The sequence below is a fragment of the Staurois parvus genome, unplaced genomic scaffold, assembly GCF_062004578.1.
Source record: "Staurois parvus isolate SC_StPar_1 unplaced genomic scaffold, SC_StPar_1.0 ptg000659l, whole genome shotgun sequence".
Classification (NCBI taxonomy): Eukaryota; Metazoa; Chordata; class Amphibia; order Anura; family Ranidae; genus Staurois; species Staurois parvus.
Window position 1 is genome coordinate 875,461 of NW_028318455.1, and position 20,382 is coordinate 895,842.

General features: G+C 40.4%; 1 pseudogene; it reads right to left on the minus strand.

Annotated features, from left to right (window-relative positions):
- Positions 1 to 9,689: 9,689 nt before the first annotated feature.
- LOC149448750 (uncharacterized) overlaps positions 9,690 to 20,382 on the minus strand; it is a 47,199-nt pseudogene continuing 36,506 nt past the window's right edge.

Genomic DNA, 20,382 nt, shown 5'->3' on the forward strand with positions numbered 1-20,382 from the left:
GTTAGGGAGATTATACTGTTGCGTCAGGCTATCAAAAGTCCTCAGCCCTCCCCCTGCACAAATCTGATCAAGGTATTTGATGCCCCTCTCTGGTCAGACATGCGGATCAGGTATCGAGAAAAATTACAGCAACTCATAATAAACCATAAGGGAGTATATTGAGAGATATGCCCGGGGGGGGGGGGGGGGGGACAGGATGTCCAACCTGAGCCATCGACCAAACTCTCAGTACAGTTTTCATCGCTGCTGTTAGGAGAAGATGGGGGAACAAGGCCACGATATAGGAGGGTTTTATAGGATCCCAAGCAGGATCCTAATCAGATTTGAATTAATTTGAAAAAGTTTTAAAAATAAAAACCAATAAACAATATACACCAATAAGAAAAATTAATAATAGCGCCTATGGTCAAAATTATATAACTTACTAATAGTGTACCAGCTGCAAAAAATCACCATATATAAAGTGTACCAATAAATAAATAATTTGCGCTAGTAAATGTGTATAAATATATAAATGTATATAAAGAAATCATCAAATCATAAGTCCAGAAAAAAATATATATATGCCAATACCACAAAAAAATATAAAAAAACTTTTAAGTGCAAAAAACTTTTGTGCAAAAAAAGTGTCTAAATATGAAAAATTTCACCAAAAAACCTTGATAATATAATGGCAGATCATCCATAAATATATCTTCAAAAACGGAAACTCTGCAACACACCGATCCTCATCGATCGAAATAACAGGATGAAAAACTTTGTAGTTAATCGAAAATCCACTTCTCCAATAGATAAAGGACCACCTTCAAACGTATCCATGGGGGGAAATGCCAAGCACTCGAGAGAAACAGAAAGACTTCATGGTGCAATATTATAAAAACCAATTCCTTTATTAGGTACTCATTGCACTTACTCAAGAGGTGTCCCAGCCGACACCAGCATCAACAGCATAACAGCAATCACATAAACGAGCCTGGCTACTCAGCACATGCGCAGTAGCTGGCAGCCAAAAACGTAATGACGTCACATCAATCAAGCTCCGCCGTACGCGTTTCGTCATCGACGTCCTCACGGAGCAGATAGATGTGAGACGTCTCAACCTCCTTAAATATTCACTCACAGGAAACGAACAGCTGACATCAATGGGGAATCAAGCAAAGCAAGTCGCCCCACAGATGACAGGAGTCCACAAAGGATATACAATGTATCCAATATATTTGCCATCACAAGCAAAAAAACTTTAAAACAGAACAAAAATAGAATAAAAAGAAATTTAAATAAAACACTAATGATAAATAAATTAAATAAATAAATACATTAACAGGCCTGCACCCTCTAAGACTGTGTTTCAAAAAGGGAACTTAAAGGGCCAGTAACACTTTAAACACAAATAAAAGGGAACTCTAGTAATAATACAAAAATAATGCAAAAATTGTACAAAAAACATACAATCTCCCATATATCATCTTTAAACAGTTGCCTATATAAAAATATACTTAAAATAACATAAAAATTAAAAATTTGTGAGAAAACAATTCAAATCTATATCGACATTTAACCCAAATGGTTGCAAGGAATTTAGTTCATAAATCCAAAACGTCTCTTTTTTGGAAATCTCATTAACCAAATCCGAGCCCCTCCAATGGGGTTTTACCATCTCGATCCCATAAAAGGTAAGTAAGCTCGGATCACAATTATGTACCATTTTGAAATGTTTGGATACACTATGTTTATCAAATCCTTTTACTATGTTTCTTATATGTTCGCCTATTCTTGTTTTTAAACATCTCCCAGTTCTCCCAATATATCTCAAATGACATGGACATTCTAAAACATAAATCACATGTGTAGAATTGCATGTAATCAGGGATTTAATATCATATTCTTTTTTGGAAAATGAAGAGCAGAATGACTTTCTTTTTTTATTATTACCAACTTTTACAGTCCTACAAACTTTACACTTCGTACAAGGAAAAAAACCATTTAAATTTGGAAACAGATCGAACTTTTTTGGGGGTTCGATGACATTGCGAGCCAGTTTCATCCTAAGAGACTTATTTTTCTTATAAATGAATTTAGGAGTTTTAGATAAGAATTTATTTAGTATATCATCTTTTAACAAAATGGGCCAATATTTTTTAAAAATTCGTTCAATATTTTTGTATTGCATATTATAGTTAGTAATAAAGGGTACATTATTTTCAAATCCCAAATGAGCCTTTCTATTTCCAAGAAACGTCTCCCTATCTTTAATACTAATCGAATTTCTCTCTTTAATCAAAAAGGTCTTATCATACCCTTTCTCTATAAATCTTTCAATTAACACCTCAGATTGATCGAAAAAATCTTTGTTAGCGCTACAATTTCTTTTTAATCTAGTAAACTGACTTTTTGGAGTGCTATATAACCAATTTGGATGATGTCCACTAGAAATAGGTATATAGCTATTTTTGTCCACTTCCTTGAAGTAAGTTTTGGTACAAATTTGGCCATTATCTTTATATAGGACCAGATCCAAAAAATTAATTTGCTCAAAATCACTCATAACAGTGAATCTCAATCCATAGCGGTTCATATTAATATATTCCATAAAGGAATCGAGCTTTTCTCTGGATCCATCCCATACCATTATAATGTCATCAATATACCTCTTGTATAGCGCCATCTCTGGCCATTTATTGAAAATACTTTCTTCCTCCCATTTATCCATTACCAGATTTGCCACACTGGGAGCATACTTAGCTCCCATGGCAACACCCTTACATTGCTGAAAAAAAAGTGTTGTTGTACCAAAAGAAATTGTTATTCATCGCAAATTCAAGTAATTCAACAACAAATTTCCTCTGCGATCTTTTCAGGAGTGATTTATGTTTAAGGGCCCATTTTACCGCATTAATTCCATCATTTTGATCGATGTTAGTATATAAAGATTCTACATATATAGTAACCAACATACAATTATCAACATTATGTAATTCTTTAAGGATGTTAATAAGATGTCCACCATCTCTCAGAAAAGCCCTATTTGTCATAACAATGTTTTTCAGAAAAGTATCAACATATTCACCAACTCTTGCAAATAAAGAATTTATCCCACTCACAATGGGTCTCCCCGGTGGGTTCTCCTTATTTTTGTGTATTTTTGGTAAATAGTATATAGTAGGTATTTTCGGATGTTTAATCTTTTTCAGTTAATACCCCCAACTCTTTTCCTTTGTTAATAATACACTTAAGTAGTAATTTAAGTTTCTTAGTGGGATTTTTTTTGCAAAATTTTATATGTATCTTCAGATTGTAATAATCTCTTCATTTCTTTTTCATAGTCATTCTTATTTAAAACAACAATACTTCCCCCTTTATCAGCACTTCTAATTACTATATTCTTTCTCTTTTCAAGATCCTCAATACCCAATTTTATATCTGGTGGAATACAGTACGAATTTTTAACATTAATACTCTTAATCTCATTTTCTACCATATTTTTAAATACCTCCAGAAAAGCATTACCAGAAATCTTAAGGTTAAATGTAGAAGCATTTTTTAAACCACTATTTTGAAAACCATGAGAAGATGAAGTAGGATTGTTTCCTTGAGATTTATTCAATTCAAAAAAATTTTTAATATTAAGTTTTCTCACAAATTTTTGCAAATCAATAAAAACATCGAATTTATTTAAATTCGTCCTAGGTATATATTTCAAACCAAGGTCCAAAACTTTAATTTCTCTTTCAGAAAAAGTAACATCACTCAAGTAATAGATTCCTGCCCCTATTATTCTCTTTTTGTCTCCTTCCTCCTCTTTTGCCTCTGTATTTCTTGTTCCCTCTTCTCTGCCATAATTCCCTTGTTCTCTCCAATCTTTCTCCTGTGGTCTGTAACCCCTTGGTGCCATATTCCACCCCCGGTGATGGTATGAAAAACCCCCCCTCGATGGAAAAAAATTTTGGTTTTGATAACCTCCTCTCCTATATCCATTACCCCTATATCCACCTTGACCTCTATAGTTGGAAAAACCTCTTGAAGGTCTACCACTATATTCATATTGATGAGGTGATTTATCATGAACATTTTCAGGTGTTCTATTGCCAGAATTCTGAAATGTCACTTTTTGTTTAGGAGGAGATATAGTGGTTTGATTAAATTAGGTATAATAATTTTTTCAGGTGTAGAAAGTTGGGAGTCACACCCATCTGTAGTGATCTTATCTTGCCATTTATACACTCTATTATTCCTATAATCTTCATGTCTCTTTTATATTTTTTAACCTTTTTGTTTTTAGTATCCTTATCGACTTTAACAATATGATCCTGTAAATTCTTTGATCGATCTTTATAATCATTGGTATCTGCAAAAGGTAACATCACATCCTTCAACTCTTTAATTTTAAAGTCTACTTTCCTCAATTTAACCTGTCGCCTTTTTATAATTAATTCCAATAAACTGCTTTCACAATGGTTAAAAAACTGAAACCACTCATCTACTAATTCTCTATCATCCATCCCATCATTGGCAGGTATATCCCATCTCAACCTCCTGGGAGTAATTTTCTCTTTTAGATAGAGATCCAAAGTATTCACATCCCACCATATTTTAATTTGCTTCTCCAAAAGATATTTTAAACTTTTGAAATTTTCTTCTAAATTCATATTATTTGAAATACCCATGGGATTGAAAACTTCACTAAAAAAATATCCATGGCTGCCAATTATAAAATCCCTCTAAAAAGAGAAATTACTAAAAATAAGAAAAATTAATAATAGCGCCTATGGTCAAAATTATTTATTTAAAAAAATAAAGTTTTTTTGCTTGTGATGGCAAATATATTGGATACATTGTATATCCTTTGTGGACTCCTGTCATCTGTGGGGCGGCTTGCTTTGCTTGATTCCCCATTGATGTCAGCTGTTCGTTTCCTGTGAGTGAATATTTAAGGAGGTTGAGACGTCTCACATCTATCCGCTCCGTGAGGACGTCGATGACGAAACGCGTACGGCGGAGCTTGATTGATGTGACGTCATTACGTTTTTGGCTGCCAGCTACTGCGCATGTGCTGAGTAGCCAGGCTCGTTTATGTGATTGCTGTTATGCTGTTGATGCTGGTGTCGGCTGGGACACCTCTTGAGTAAGTGCAATGAGTACCTAATAAAGGAATTGTTTTTTTTAATATTGCACCATGAAGTCTTTCTGTTTCTCTCGAGTGCTTGGCATTTCCCCCCATGGATACGTTTGAAGGTGGTCCTTTATCTATTGGAGAAGTGGATTTTCGATTAACTACAAAGTTTTTCATCCTGTTATTTCGATCGATGAGGATCGGTGTGTTGCAGAGTTTCCGTTTTTGAAGATATATTTATGGATGATCTGCCATTATATTATCAAGGTTTTTTGGTGAAATTTTTCATATTTAGACACTTTTTTTGCACAAAAGTTTTTTGCACTTAAAAGTTTTTTTATATTTTTTTGTGGTATTGGCATATATATATTTTTTTCTGGACTTATGATTTGATGATTTCTTTATATACATTTATATATTTATACACATTTACTAGCGCAAATTATTTATTTATTGGTACACGAAACAATATACACCGCACAAAAAAGAAAAAAATTCAGCAACAAAAAAAAAACCCTCCACACAGAGCATACCTAAGTGAATTTGAAACAATAAGTGAGTAAATGGCATAATAACAGCTGAAAAAAATTTTACTTTATATATGGCCTTAGCTTAAAGGAACAATGAAGCTATACCTAAAAGGGCCTGAAATCTAACTCAATACTGAACTCATATGATCTAACCAAGGTGCCCAAATTGCTTCAAACCTCTTTGATTTCTAAGAAAGAATCGAGTTTCCAGTTGCATAGGGTCGGAGGATGTGGCGAAGACCATTTAAGGGCCATTCGCCCTCGGGCCACGAACAGTGCATGTACTGGTGGCTTAAAGTGTTACTAAACCCAGGACCTGCATTCTCTATATTTGGTCTTAGACAGTACACAGAAGTACAATTATTTTAATAAATATAAACTGCTAAATACCTTTTCTCATCAGCAATTAGAGCAGTCTTGTGCCTTCTATCAGTGTCCAGTTGAGCTTGTAGGAGGAGTTTTCTATCTGCTCTGGGAGGATGCGGAACCCCTGACCTCTATCTGGACAGTGCTGATTGGCTCTGTGCTGATCACATGCACTCTCCCAAGAAGAAAAAAAACCTTTACAACAATACACAGCAAACTGAGCATGTGCAATGTGACTCCACATGATATGTCTTATCAGGAGATGAGGGGACACTGGAAGAAGGGGAGGATCACAGATATCAGGATCAAACCGCCTTTTAAACAATGCAGAGGATTAACCCCTTAGGTTCCACAGTGAGTATAACAAGCATGCTTTACTGCATGTACAGACTGATTTTACTGTTGTGGGTTTAGTACACATTAAGCACAGTAAATTCAATGCAGCCCAATAAGTATCGGAGTGGATCCACTAAAATATTCACATCTAAAAGCCCATTAATTGTGCCCACAACTTCAGCCCAATACCTCTGGAGTTTAGGACAATGCCACAATAAGTGCATCAGGGACCCCGAATTACCACATCTAGGATAGGCTGGTCAGGTTTTAAATCAATAGCATGCAGAAATTCTGAGGTCCTATACACCTATGAAGAAAAAAATCTGTTAGCCTGTACAAAAGAGAGTGAGACAAGGAGAATTGCTTGAAGCATCTCCTCCCAGACATGGTTCAGAATAGGCCCAATATCCTGTTCCCACTTTGCCCTGAAAGGCAGAGGGACTTTATGGTGTTCTCTAAAAGGGATAAATAAGTAGCTGAGTTGAGGCCTTTGGCGGAAGTCTCTGTCCAACACTGGCACCAAGGAAAGCAAAACTAGAAGAAAATTGAGCATGCAAGGCATGATGCAGCTGTAAATATTGATAAAACCACTTAGGGTTCAGAGAATTCCCTTATCAACTGTTTAAAGGATTTAACGAATGAACCAATCTCATATAATTGTGAATGAGTATGAACTGCTGCCCCCTCCCACCTCTGAAAGTCCTGCAGGGTAGATAACTTAGGGGACCTGTCATTACCCCATATAGGGGTATATTAAGTAAGGAAAAAATCCCATAATGACTTTCTAACAGCTTCCCATACCTTGAACACAGAGGTGGGCATTTTGAAAAGAGCAGAGCAAGCCAACAGCCCGTCCAGGGCATGCAGAGGTCAGCATCCGTGAAACGTGCAAGAAATTGAATGGTATGAAGTGTTGCTAACTGGATCAAACCACCTTTTAAACAATGCAGAGGATTAACCCCTTAGGTTCCACAGTGAGTATAACAAGCATGCTGCAAGGAAATAAATTATTGGCTTAGGAGCAGCTAATCCACCAACATCTTTTGGATATTGTAATAGTTCCAGTTTGATGAGCGGAACCTTATTCCAGAAAATTAGGTTTCTAAATACACCATTAACCTTAGTAAAATTCTTCAGTCGAAGCTAAAGTGGGAAATTATGTAAAATAATAAAAAATTATATGGATGCCACAGCTGTTATATAAGTTTATACAGTCTGTTACAGAAAGGGGAAGCTTACACCAGACCTTGCTTTGGATTTTAAACCTTGTCAACAATGAGAGAACATTACACACACTATTTTGCTAAAGTATTGGGACGCCTGCCTTTACATGCACATAAATTTTAATGGCATCCCAGTATTAGTCTGTAGGGTTCAATATTGAGTTGGCCCACCCTTTGCAGCTATAACAGCTTCAACTCTTTGTTGTCTGATATCATTTGGAGGATGACGAGTGTATTTATAAATGTATATTCCCACAGCAAGTAGTCCAACAGTTCTTTTCTAAAGAGAGATTTAATGGGCTCAACAACAATTTATAAGACAGAGGTACAGATAAGGCAGATGACAGGGTACTTAGAATATTCATGCAATTATCAGACACCTTCAGAGGACCCACTTTTTCCTGTCCCAACTCAACCAAAAAACTTTCCCTAATATATACCTTTTTCTATTGACCAAAGTGTTGGCCAATCTGATTGTTTGGTTTTATGAGCATGTTTGATCCTACGTGTTACAGGCAATGTGTCTAGAACAGCTGTTTGCATAGATTTTAATTAAAAAGTTAAATAGATACTCCTTGTCTTGTTAATGGTAAAACTGCAATATTTTTAACATCCTTGTACAAAGGGGGACACGATACCCACTTTGAAATTCTCTTCACCATACACAAGTACACTATGAATATTTAAGACGCCTTAAACCCCTTTACCATATACTTCTCAAACTGTTTAAGGGAAAATTGCATGTTTTTACCCTTCTTGCATAGGTAAACACTCCACCTCTTTAACCACCTTCCGCCCGCCCTATAGTACAATGACGGGCGCAAAGTGGTTCTCTCGTTCTGATAGGACGTCATACGACGTCCTACCATCCTCACTGCGCATTTGCGGCTCAGGGAGGGCGCAGCGATCGCCGGTGCGCTGTGTCCCTCGGACACAGCGGATCACGGAAAGAGCCGAAGATGTCGGCTCGGTCATGTGATCAGCTGTGTCCAATCACAGCTGATCACATGTAAACACGGAAATCCTGGTTATCGGCATTTCTCTCCTCTGGAGCTGTCACGCTGACAGCTCGAGAGGAGAGGAGAGCCGGTAATCTGTTTTCCGCAGAGGGGACATGTACACTGATCATCAGGGCACTGATGATCAGTGTGGCCCCAGAAGTGCCCCCTGTCAGTGCTCATCAGTGCCACATCAATGCCACATATCAGAGCACATCTGAGCTTTCAATGTCACCCATTAGTGGCAGTCAGTGCCACCTATCAGTGCTGCCAGTCAGTGTCACCTATCAGTGCGCATCAGTGCCGCCTAACAGTGCCAGTCAGTTTGCCTATCAGTGCCAGTCAGTGCTGCCTATCAGTGTCATGTATCAGTGCTGGCTTTCAGTGCCCATCAGTGATGCCTGTCAATGCCCATCAGTGCAACCTACCAGTGCCTCCTCATGAGTGCCACCTATCAGTGTCCATCACTGCAGCCTCATTAGCGCACATCAGTGAAGGAGAAAAATCACTTATTTACAAAATTGTATAACAAAAACTAAGAAAAAATGTCAAAATTTTCAGTGTTTTTTTAAGAAAAAATAAAAATCCCAGAGGTGATTAAATACCACCAAAAGAAAGCTCTATGTCTCATAAAAATGATAAAAATTTCATATGGGTACAGTGTTGTATGACCGCGCAATTGTCATTCAAAGTGTGACAGCGCTGAAAGCTGGAAATTGGCCTGGGCAGAAAGGGGGAATAAGTGCCCTGTAGGCTAGTGGTTAAACAGGCTATTTCTCATAAACAAGGGCCTCATTAATATTTAAGACCTTTCCAAATCTAATCACACAAACTTGCATTTTACAATGCTGATAGATTTGCAAATAAGCTGGTCTGAAACTCCCCAACTTTCCACATATTTATCCAAAGGAGATCTTATTCTATCCCTTTGATATTAAAAAATGCCGTTTGTCTGGTCCACTATGAGTGCCAACTTCACATACATGAATGTATATACAGTGCATTTACTCATATTTTATATATATATATATATAGTTATATCTATGATGCACACATTTTATATGCCTACATATTCCCCCATTAGGAGCGGTTCTCATTAGAACTGATCCATAACCAATCAAACTGCTCAGACATTTCCTGCTCTTAATACTGATGCCAGCTCTATACTTTCCTTATTTCCCTGGATTGTTCTTAATTGTCTTTTCACACAACAATATAAACGAAACCGTAAACATAATAAACACAAAAATCTTTGAAAGAGATTGCAATAGTGGGTGAGTGAACGTGTTATAGGGTATTCTCCACAAGGGCTCCTGAAATTATTTTGAAATTGTATTAGAACTGATGATGTTTTTCTTTACCAGTTCTTGTAACTCTATAATTTTCCTACTATTCTTCTTAAATAATGTATCCAATTCAACTGTAAGTGATGGTATTTTCTTAAATAAAGGAGAGATCACAGATTCCCAGTTGCCAAGATCAGTTTTCTCAATGTCCACAGATACATGATTCATCTGAATATTTGCTCGAATGTCCTCATCTCCAATTGTCAACAGTCCATCAGTGAGGTTCACACAGCAATCAGTGATAGGTGTCTAGCACTGAATTTGTCTCTGCCAATTAAACGCGGGAACCCCTAATGCACAGACCTTTGAGTCATCTCCATGAATTATTCTTTTTACAAGCCAATTCATATTTCTGCAGTTGAACCATGTAATTCCCAGAATATGTAGCAGCACAGCCATCAACATACTCCAGCTGCTCAAAAGAACAGGAATAAAGTCAGGCTTGGCCATGTTGGGTACAGCAGTTAGGGTCCATAATGGGTTCTCCTTAACGATGAGTCTGCTTTGTGGTAGCAGTTGTTTCAGTACATTAATGCCACCTCACCAAGAATGATCATCTTTTACAAAGATAAGGGTGTTGTTGGCCATGTAGGAATGTCGACGGTCAGAGATATTTCCTGCTTCCCGATTTGATCTTTATTGCAAAGAGTATTCAGGCTCCTTATTTTAGCAAGAACAAAGTTCTTACAGGTAACACCACTATCTTGATTAGATTGAATAATAAAGTCAAGTTCATTATCCTTGGTCGTTCTCCTTGTTTAATTTCTTGAAGTCCTTGGCTCAGGTGTTCACTCTACAAGTTCCCTATCATACCACAGATTTGGATACATTATTGGTTTGAAGTGTTTTATTCAATGCACTCACTGACATTTGAATATCCTGCAAATCTGCAGCAATGGTGTGAATGTTATCAATGTAAATTTTAATTTCAGCTAGAGTGTTAAAATCCACTCTTCCCCCTTTAACCCCTTGACGCTGACGTAACACAAATATGCGGCCTCACGGACCTGGGATTTTTTCCGTGGGGCCTGGGATTTTTTCCGTGGGGCCGCATATTTGCGTACCTGTCTTTGTGTTGGGAGCGCGCCCCTCAGCGCGCTCCCAGCACCGAGACCGCGGTGTCACTGAGAGCACTGAGTCCCGTTCTAACGATCGGGACCCGGGACTCCCGGTCCCGGGTCACATGATCGCTGTGATAGCCTCTGATTGGCTATCACAGTGATCAGTCACTGTGCAGCCCGGCCCCCTTGTTTTTTTTCTCTCTCTCTCTCTATGAATGGAGAAGAGAGATACATTGTATCTCTCGAACTCCTGTCAGAGAGAAGAAAAAAAAAGTTTGTAAAAAAAAAAAAAAAGATAAATAAATAAATATTAAAAAAATAAAAGAAAAAATAAAAAAAAATACCTAGATCAAGGTTTGATCTAGTTCAGTGCCAGGGTTAGTGTTTAGGTCAGGGTCAAGGTCAGGATTTAAAAAAAAATTGGTATCAGTGTCAGTTAGTGTTAATGTCAGTGTCAGTTAGTGTTAGTGTGTTTTAGGTAAAAAAAAAAAAATACAAAAACAAAATGCGCACTATGGTTTCTGGGCTGTACTACGCGTACAAACAACAAATAACATACACATATATGGTATCACTGCGATCGTCAAGAGCTGGAGAATTTATTTTGGGTTGCTCTTTGGTGGTAGGTTATGGTCATAACAAGAAACACATAGCTAAATAAAAAAAAAAGGATTTTTTTTACTATTTTTGGCCAGTTTTCCTTTGATAATAAAAAAAAAATCAGGAGATATCCATTACCATTTACCACCAAATGAAAGCCCAATTTGTCCTGAAAAAATCAAGGTATAATCCACCTGGATGTGCAAAGTAGTTGTGATGATATGTACGGTTTTGCTATCACATGTCAACGGTGCAGAATTGTGCTTAGGCCTTTAGATTTGTTTTACCCTTAGGCGTGAAGGGGTTAAGCAGTATCTGCTGTAATCAACCCACAAAATGTTGTTCTCTTATATTTACACTCTCTAAGTTAGCCCTATTCCAAGATAAACTACCCAAACTGAGTCCTGATATTATATCAGTACCCATATCCCTCTTTGGAACCTTCTTAAAATTGAGCCCTTCTGTAGCATCCTAAAATAAGTTTAGATGTGTTTAGGGGTGGACTGACCATTCGGGCATTGCCCGAGGGCCCGGGGTCAATAGGGGGCCGTAAGAGGATCACTGTCCAGTGACAGTGTGGGGAGCAGAGGAGGAGGCAGTCTCAGATCCCGACCCAGAAGTAGCTCACTTGTCACTTCCACGTGGTGGCAGAGTGAGTCGGCTGACAGGAGGGGAGGCTTCCACCTGCCTTGTTGAAATCCATGCAGGGAAATCGGTGGTGCCACTGTCCCTCCACTGCACCGATCATCCCTGACTGTGCATTGGAGAACCATCCTGGGCCCCCCCCCCATGTGCTCCTCATCCCCCCCCCCCCCCCGCAGGTCTCTGATGCCTCGTATTCTCTGACAGTGTCCAGCCCCTCCCCCCATCCTCCACGGCAGAGCAGAGAAGAAAGGATCTGCTCTGCCTCCCCTGTCCAGATCAACCGACAGCTCTGTAATGCTTCTGAATGTACACTCTCTCTCTCTCTCCCCATCCCTTCCTCTCTCCCTCTCCCTCCCTCTCACATCCATTCCTTTCTTCCTCCCTTTTCTTCCTTCCTCCATCCCCTCCCTTCATTATTTCATCCCTCCCTCCCCCTCTCTCTCTCTCCCTCACCCTCTCTCTCCCTCACCCTCTCTCTCCCCCTCCCTCTCTCTCTTCCTCCCACCTCCCTCTCTCCCCCCTCCTCCCTCCTCCCTCTCTCCCCCCTCCCTCTCTCCCCCCCCCCTCCCTCCTCCCCTCTCCCCCCCTCTCTCCCCTCTCTCTCCCCCCCTCCCTCCTCTCTCCCCCCCCTCCCTCCTCTCTCCCCTCCCTCCTCTCTCCCCCCTCCCTCCTCTCTCTCTCCCCCTCCCTCCCCCCCCCTCCCTCCCTCCTCTCTCCCCCCTCCCTCCTCTCTCTCTCCCCCTCCCTCCCCCCCCCTCCCTCCCTCCTCTCTCCCCCCTCCCTCCTCTCTCTCTCCCCCTCCCTCCTCTCTCTCTCCCCCTCCCTCCTCTCTCTCTCCCCCTCCCTTCCTCCTCTCTCTCCCCCTCCCTCTCTCCTCTCTCTCCCCCTCCCTCTCTCCCATCCATTCCTTCCTTCCTCCCTTTTCTTCCATCCCTTCCCTTCATTATTTCATCCCTCTCTCCCTCCCCCCTCTCTCTCTCTCCCTCTCCCTCCCTCCTCCCTCTCTCTCTCTCTCTCCCTCCTCCCTCTCCCTCCCTCCTCCCTCTCTCTCCCTCCCCCCTCCCTCTCCCTCTGGGGGGGAAGGGGGGCTCTCTCTCATCCATTCCTACCTCCATCCACTCTCTCCCTTTTCTTCCTTTCTCCATCCCCTCCCTTCATTCTTTCCTCCCATCCCTCCTTTAATTTCCTTCATTCCTTCCGCTCTCTCGCTATCTCTGTCTCCCCCTCTCCTCTCCCTCCCCTCTCCTCCTCCCTCTCCCTCCCCTCCTCCCTCTCTGTCTCTCTCCTTCCGGGGGGAAGGGGGGGCCCTCTCTCTCATCCATTCCTTCCTCCATCCACTCTCTCCCTTTTCTTCCTTTCTCCATCCCCTCCCTTCATTCTTTCCTCCCATCCCTCCTTTAATTTCCTTCATTCCTTCCGCTCTCTCTCCCTCCCCCTCTCCCTCTCCTCTCCCTCCCCATCTCTCCCCCCCCTCTCCTCTCCCTCCCCCCTCCTCTCCCTCCCCCCCTCCTCTCCCTCCCCCCCCCTCCCCTCTCTCCCTCCCCTCTCTCCCTTCCTTCCTCCCTCCCCTCTCTCCCTTCCTTCCTCCATCCATTCCCTCCCTCCCTTTTCTTCCTTCCTCCATCCCCTCCCTTCATTCTTTACTTCCTTTCTGTTCCCTCCCTTCCTTTCTTCCTCTCCTCCCTCCCCTCCTTTCATTTCCTTCCTTCCTCCCTCTCCTCCTTTACCTTCATTACTTTGGCCATTTCCTTCCTTCCTTTATCCATTCCCTTTTCTTTCTTCCTCCCTCCCTCCCCCCCTTCTTCCTTCCTTCTTTTCCTCCCCTTTCTTCGTCCCTTCCTCCATCCATTCCCTCCCATTTCTTCCTTCCTCCATCCTCTCCCTTTATTCGTTCCTCCCTCCCCTCCTTTCATTTCCTTCCTTCCCTTCCCTCACCCTCCTTCCTTCCTTCCTCCATCCATTCCCTCCTTCCCTTTTCTTCCTTCCTTCCTCCATCCATTCCCTCCTTCCCTTTTCTTCCTTCCCTTCCTTCATCCATTCCCTTCCTTCCTCCCTCCCTTTTCTTCCTTCCTTCCCTCCCATTCCTTCCTCCATCAATTCCCTCCCTTTTCTACCTTCCTCCATCCCCCTCCCTCCCTCCCATTTCCTTCCCTCCTCCCTTACTTCTTTCTTTCCTTCCCTCCCCTCCTTTCATTTCCTTCCCTCCTTCCTTCCTTCCTTTACCTTCATTACTTTGTCCATCTATTTTTTTTTTCCTTCCTTCCTCCATCCCCTCCCTTCATTCTTTCCTTCCCTCCTTTTTCCTTCCTTCCCTCTCCTTTCTTCCTCCATCTATTCCCTTCCTTCCTTCCTCCCCCCTCCTTCCTTCCTCCATCTCCTCCCTTCATTCTTTCCTCCCTCCCCTTCTTTCATTTCCTTCCCTCCTCCCTCCCCTCCTTTTCTTTCTTTCCTTCCTCCCTCCCTTCTCTCCCCTTCCTTCCTTCCCTTCTTTACCTTCATTAGATTGTCCATCCATTTTTTCCTTCCTTCATTCCTCCATCCCTTTTCTTCCTTCCCTTCCTTCCTCCATCCCCTCACTTCATTCTTTCCTCCCACCCTTCCTTCCCTCTCCTTCCTCCCTCCATCTATTCCCTCCCTTTTCTTTCTTCCTTCCTCCATCCATTCCCTCCCTCCCTTTTCTTCTTCCCCTTCCTGCCTCCATCCCCTCCCTTCTTTTTTCCCACCCTTCCTTCCCTCCTCTTTCTTCATCCATTCCCTCTCTCCCTTTTTATTCCTTCCTTCCTTATCCTTCATTCCTTCCTCCATCCATTTTATTTCTTTTCTTTATTCCTTCATTCCTCCATCCATCCCCTCCCTTCATTCTTTCCTCCCACCCATCCTTCCCTCCCCTTTCTTCCTTCCTTCTTTCCCTCCATCCATTCCCTTCCTTCCAATATAAGGGGGTACAGGTTCTGTTTATTCATCCTAATCTAATGACAGCCCAACATATACTAGTACTCCCTGTTCACTCCCTACTGACACTGTCCACTGCCCCCACAAAATCATTGTGAAAAAAATACAGAAATAAATTGTAAAAAAATAAAATAAAAATTCTGACACCTACACCATTGCTCTGCTGACCCCATCCACTGGCCACCCAAAAGCATTTTGAAAACAAAAATGATAAAAATAATAAAACATTTGTAAATAAAAAATAAAATTGTAAAAAAATAAATAAAATACTAATAAAAATAAAGAACTACTGACACCATCCTACACATACTACCCACAGCCATACACTCCGCACTCCTCTCCCTGTACATTCTACGCACTGTCATACACACCACACTGTACATTTCCTATTTAACATTACCTCATTCTGCACTATATGTCATCTCAGACACTATTTAACCACACCCTTTTAAGCCATGCCCACTTTTTAGTGCAATTTAAAACACACCCCTCCTCTCTCATCCCTTCTTCTCTCTCTCACACTCACACACACCCCTCCTCTTTTTACCCTCTCACTCCCCTCTCTCTTTTACTTCCTCCACTTGGCAGCCATCTTTAAACCTGGAAGTACCCAGTGGCTTCTACAGAAAGAAGCCGGGAACATTCATGTAGACTTTGCTGCAGTAAATATTTAAATGCCCCTTCTATGCAGCTGAGCTGCAATATGTAGGTAGGGTGTTGTGTGGGTGTGGCTTGAGTGTAGGTGAGGGAACAGGGGGCCTCATTATCTCTTACTGGCCGGGGGCCCCATGAGTTGTCAGTTAGCCCCTGAATGTGTTTGAAAGATAGTTTCAAACCATGTTCTCATTGATTCTGGGCAATTCTCTGGAATGTTAAATAATGTAACATTCAACAATGATTATTGTGTTTAAATGCTTTTCTCTGGTTTTAAGATAAAGATCAAGAGATAAAATAAGATAAAAAAAAAAAATAGAAAAGCAGGATGGTAGAAAAAACTAATCACAATGTAAAGTCCATTGCTTGATGAATATTGAGACAGTCCATTATAAGTCTTTGTAGTTCATTGTATAGAGGTGTCAATGCAAAATAACACATTTGCTTGTCAATATAGGGCAGCCTGTTCTCCCCCACTAGCAAACAGTTTCACATAAATTAGATTTCTCATCCTTCTGTCCTGCACTTTGTCTTGGAAATTCGCTTTCAACGAATTTCTCCTTACCGTGAGTATCCGCAGTTGGATGCGCAGCAATCCCCCATAAAGCTGTGCGAACTTTGCTGCAGCCGTATTGCTCCCTCCACTTACCGTGACTATAGCTTAGCTCGATTCCTGCGCCTCCAACTGGTTTAGCTCTGTTGAGATGTGGGGAAAATGGAGCTCCCGTGACCCAGGAATAATCAGATGATACTCTCAGGTTAGAGGTTGAATTCACTCTGTGTCTGGCTCTAACCCCAGACCCTTGTTTTATTAAAAGCACACACGCCCCCCCTCACAGGAGTCAGGTCAATCCCCTCCCACAGAACAATGTGTAGGGAGTGTCCATACATGAGAATGTACATCCTGTTTGGAGTGTATTATTTCCTCTTATCTATACTGAAAACCAGTTAAACCAGTCCTCCCCTCCCCCATAAGCTCTCTTTGGAGAGCAAGCTTCCCATCCTTTACATGCTATCAGCTCCTAGTAGTATGTACATTGTCTGTACAAGCATCCCTTAGATTAAACAGTGCCAGTCTGTATCTGAATGGGCCCGATACAATCTTTATTAAAACACATCCATCCAGATACAGTTCAGGTCGGTAGTGGCTTGTAAGATATACATGAGCCTACACACGGAGTTCGCACTGCCTGGCGCCTGGCCATACGAAGTCCATGTGGTACTATGCTGCTGATATGTGAATACAGGCCTGCGGCCTACCGCCGGCGGCATTCGCATCGAATGCCGTGGTGGCATACACGCCAGTCTATAAGCGCAGATCTGCCATCTCATCCATTACCGAGGTGAGTACTGTAATATATACATTGTAAATGCGCATGGCCTAATTGCAGCCTTCAGAGCCGCAAGAGAGACATATGAATAACACTAATATATGACACATTTAAAGTTCAACCTGTAAATAGAAAATTTCCATGACATTTTGCAAATGAGTATATCTGGTCACACAGATTCACATGTCTTCAACATCTGAAAGACAAAATTTCTCCATCAAGAGTTGATTAGAAAAGTCCTTTAATATTGTGTTTGAAGATAAAACAAAGTCTGCTTACTTTAAAAACAAAGACCAGACTGAATGCTGCTTTCACACTTTTACATTCTATTGTATCTTGACTGTTAAGAGCAAGGAGCATGCAGTATGTTAAACTTATTAAACATGACATAATAAGCATTCTATGAACCACATATGGATGGAGCTGCTAGCAGTCACTCTCCTTTGACATTGGCAACCTTTAGGAAAAACAAAAATGGATACAGTTGCTAAATTGGGGATTTACCCAGCAACTGTCTTTCAGGTGGCTGAAACTATACAAACTACAAAAAACTATTTGGAATTTATTTCCTACCTGACATAAAAAATATACTAAATTATGAAGGCTTATCCTTGGAAACACAAAAATACATTAGGGTCCTCCATAATAATAATAATTATTATACAGGATTTATATAGCATTTATATCAGTTTGCTCAGCGCTTTGCAATATAAAAGGGAGACAATACAGAAACAATATAGTTCAATACAAGAGGGTTAGGAGGGCCCTGCTCCTTGGAGCTTATAATGTCCCAAATACTGAGGCCAGTAGAGCAGTAGGTAAATCTTAATGCATGAAAGTGACAAAAAGTTAATAAAATAAAAAAAATGCTGCTGGCAAAACAATCAGATAAACTGTACAAATAAGCATAAATCAATTGCCACGCTACACCATCATTGTTGTCAAATAAATACATAAATAATGAAATTGTATGAAAGAAAATATCAACATATAATCAAGTCCCAATTGAAAAATCGTAAATAAAGTCCCAATGTTCTGTTAATGTGTAATCAAACACTGTGGGGTTTATTTACTAAAGCTGGAGAGTCCAAAATCAGACTCCCTTCTGCATAGAAACCAATCAGCTTCCAGGTTTCATTGCCAAAGCTTCATTGAACAGCTGAGGTTAGAAGCTGATTGGTTTCTATGCAGAAGGGAGTCTGATTTTGGACTTTCCAGCTTTAGTAAATAAACCCCTGTGTGTCTTCAAATAAATCAAGTGCACCCCCACCAAGTAATGGTAGGACTCTTACCGGAACATGTGGACCTTTAAACTAATAAGAGTCATAAACGCATGAATGTAATGGCCTGACAATGTGTATCCACCATAACTCTCAAGCAGAGGAAAGATGCTGAACAATCATAATGAGCAGAAAGGATCCCTTCAGACTATCCCCCATCTTATATGTCTCTCCGATGTGTACATTCAATTAGACCATAAAGGAAGAAACAGAAGAGAAAACATCACGTAAAACCATATGGACAATTTTATTAAAAGTATTGAATTCTGCTCACATTTAAGTTGACAAATATGCGCTCTATACAAAAATAAGGCCTCTGGTCCTGGGAACCAATCCAACTTCCTGGTAATCAGAAACAGCATGATGACGTCAGGAGCACAGACTCCACCCTAGGAAAAATACTATAAATGTATTTTCCTGCAGCAACTAGTCCAACAGTTCTTTTCCAGAGAGAGATTTAATGGGCTCAGCAACAATCCATAAGACAGAGGTACAGACGACAATGTACTTAGAATATTCATCAGTCACCTTCAGAGAACCCACTTTCTCCTGTCCCAATTCAACCAAAAAACCTTCACTACTATATACATTTTCCCATTGACCAAAGTGTTGAGTAATCTGATTGGTTTTATGAGCATGTTTGATCTTATTATGAAGTAAATTGGTGCAGCGCTACCCAAATTCTACACTACTCTTACACTAGCTTAACTCAATAGCCATATATACAAAATATACAAATAAATGATGTACCATAATCAAAATTAAAACTTTGTGTATTCACAAAGAATAGAATGCACGAACATTTGTAGAAATCATCCAAGCATGGTCTAATGGCTCATATCCACCAGAATAGTAACTAATGTATGCCACCAGTGAGAATTTAGTGAAACAAAAATACAGTAAACAATCACTCACAAATCATAAAGTGAACTGTTCCACACAGGGATACATGGTGAAAAAAAAAACTGAAGTACTAGTGATGTATTAAGAAATACCAGTGATAGGAATATGAACAAAAAAGTAAAAAGTCCCAATGGGATGCTAAAAGGTCTAAACTAAAATAGTCTATGATGAAACAAAAATTAACATATAAAGTGAATCCCTGAAATGTGGGATTATAATCAGTTATCACACTGGTATATGGCACATATGGTGACCAAGGAGGCTATAAGTAGCCAAAGGAGATTGTGAAAAAATTGTGAAAATAAATAAGTGAATCCCTGAATGTGGGATTTTATATATTATCGCATAATAGTGATGAGTGCGGTGATCAAAAAACACAAATACTAAGCAAAATACATAAATTGATGATATCACAACAAAGGTGATGTTAAAAAAACAACTATAAAAGTGTCGCATAAAAAATGTGAAAGAAGTGTAAAGTCTAAAGATACCTTGAAAACACTGAATATTCCAACAGATCAAATAGTGCAGGTGATAGTGTTAAATCCGCACGAAAAGCAGAAGGAGATTATCCATAAACAGCTGAATCGCCTTCACACCTCCTTGAAGTGACCCAAAGGGCCAAAACACCTGTTAGGAAACAAAAGTAAACATGCAGGGCCTGGGCTCCCCTTCAAAGATAATATGGGTCCGCATCGGTGATATCCCCTTCACAGGTAAGTGGAAGAACAGCAGGATCCCCCTCAGGGATGATATATTAAGATTCAGCCAGCTCACATCAAAAGGCAGGATAGAAACGGAAAGAGATCTCCCATACTGTATAATATTGTTTTAAAAATATATAGCCAAATGCTCTCTCACGTTTGTTAAGCATATACACAAGCTGAAATAAACCACATGCTATGGGTGTACTTGCATGGGCGTTTTAGGGTGAAGCAAGATGGCATCCACACCGGAACTACGTCACCACATTCCTACGCGTTACATCCTCTTAACACATGACTTCCTCTGAGACTTCCCTGAGGAAGTCACGTGCCACCTATATAG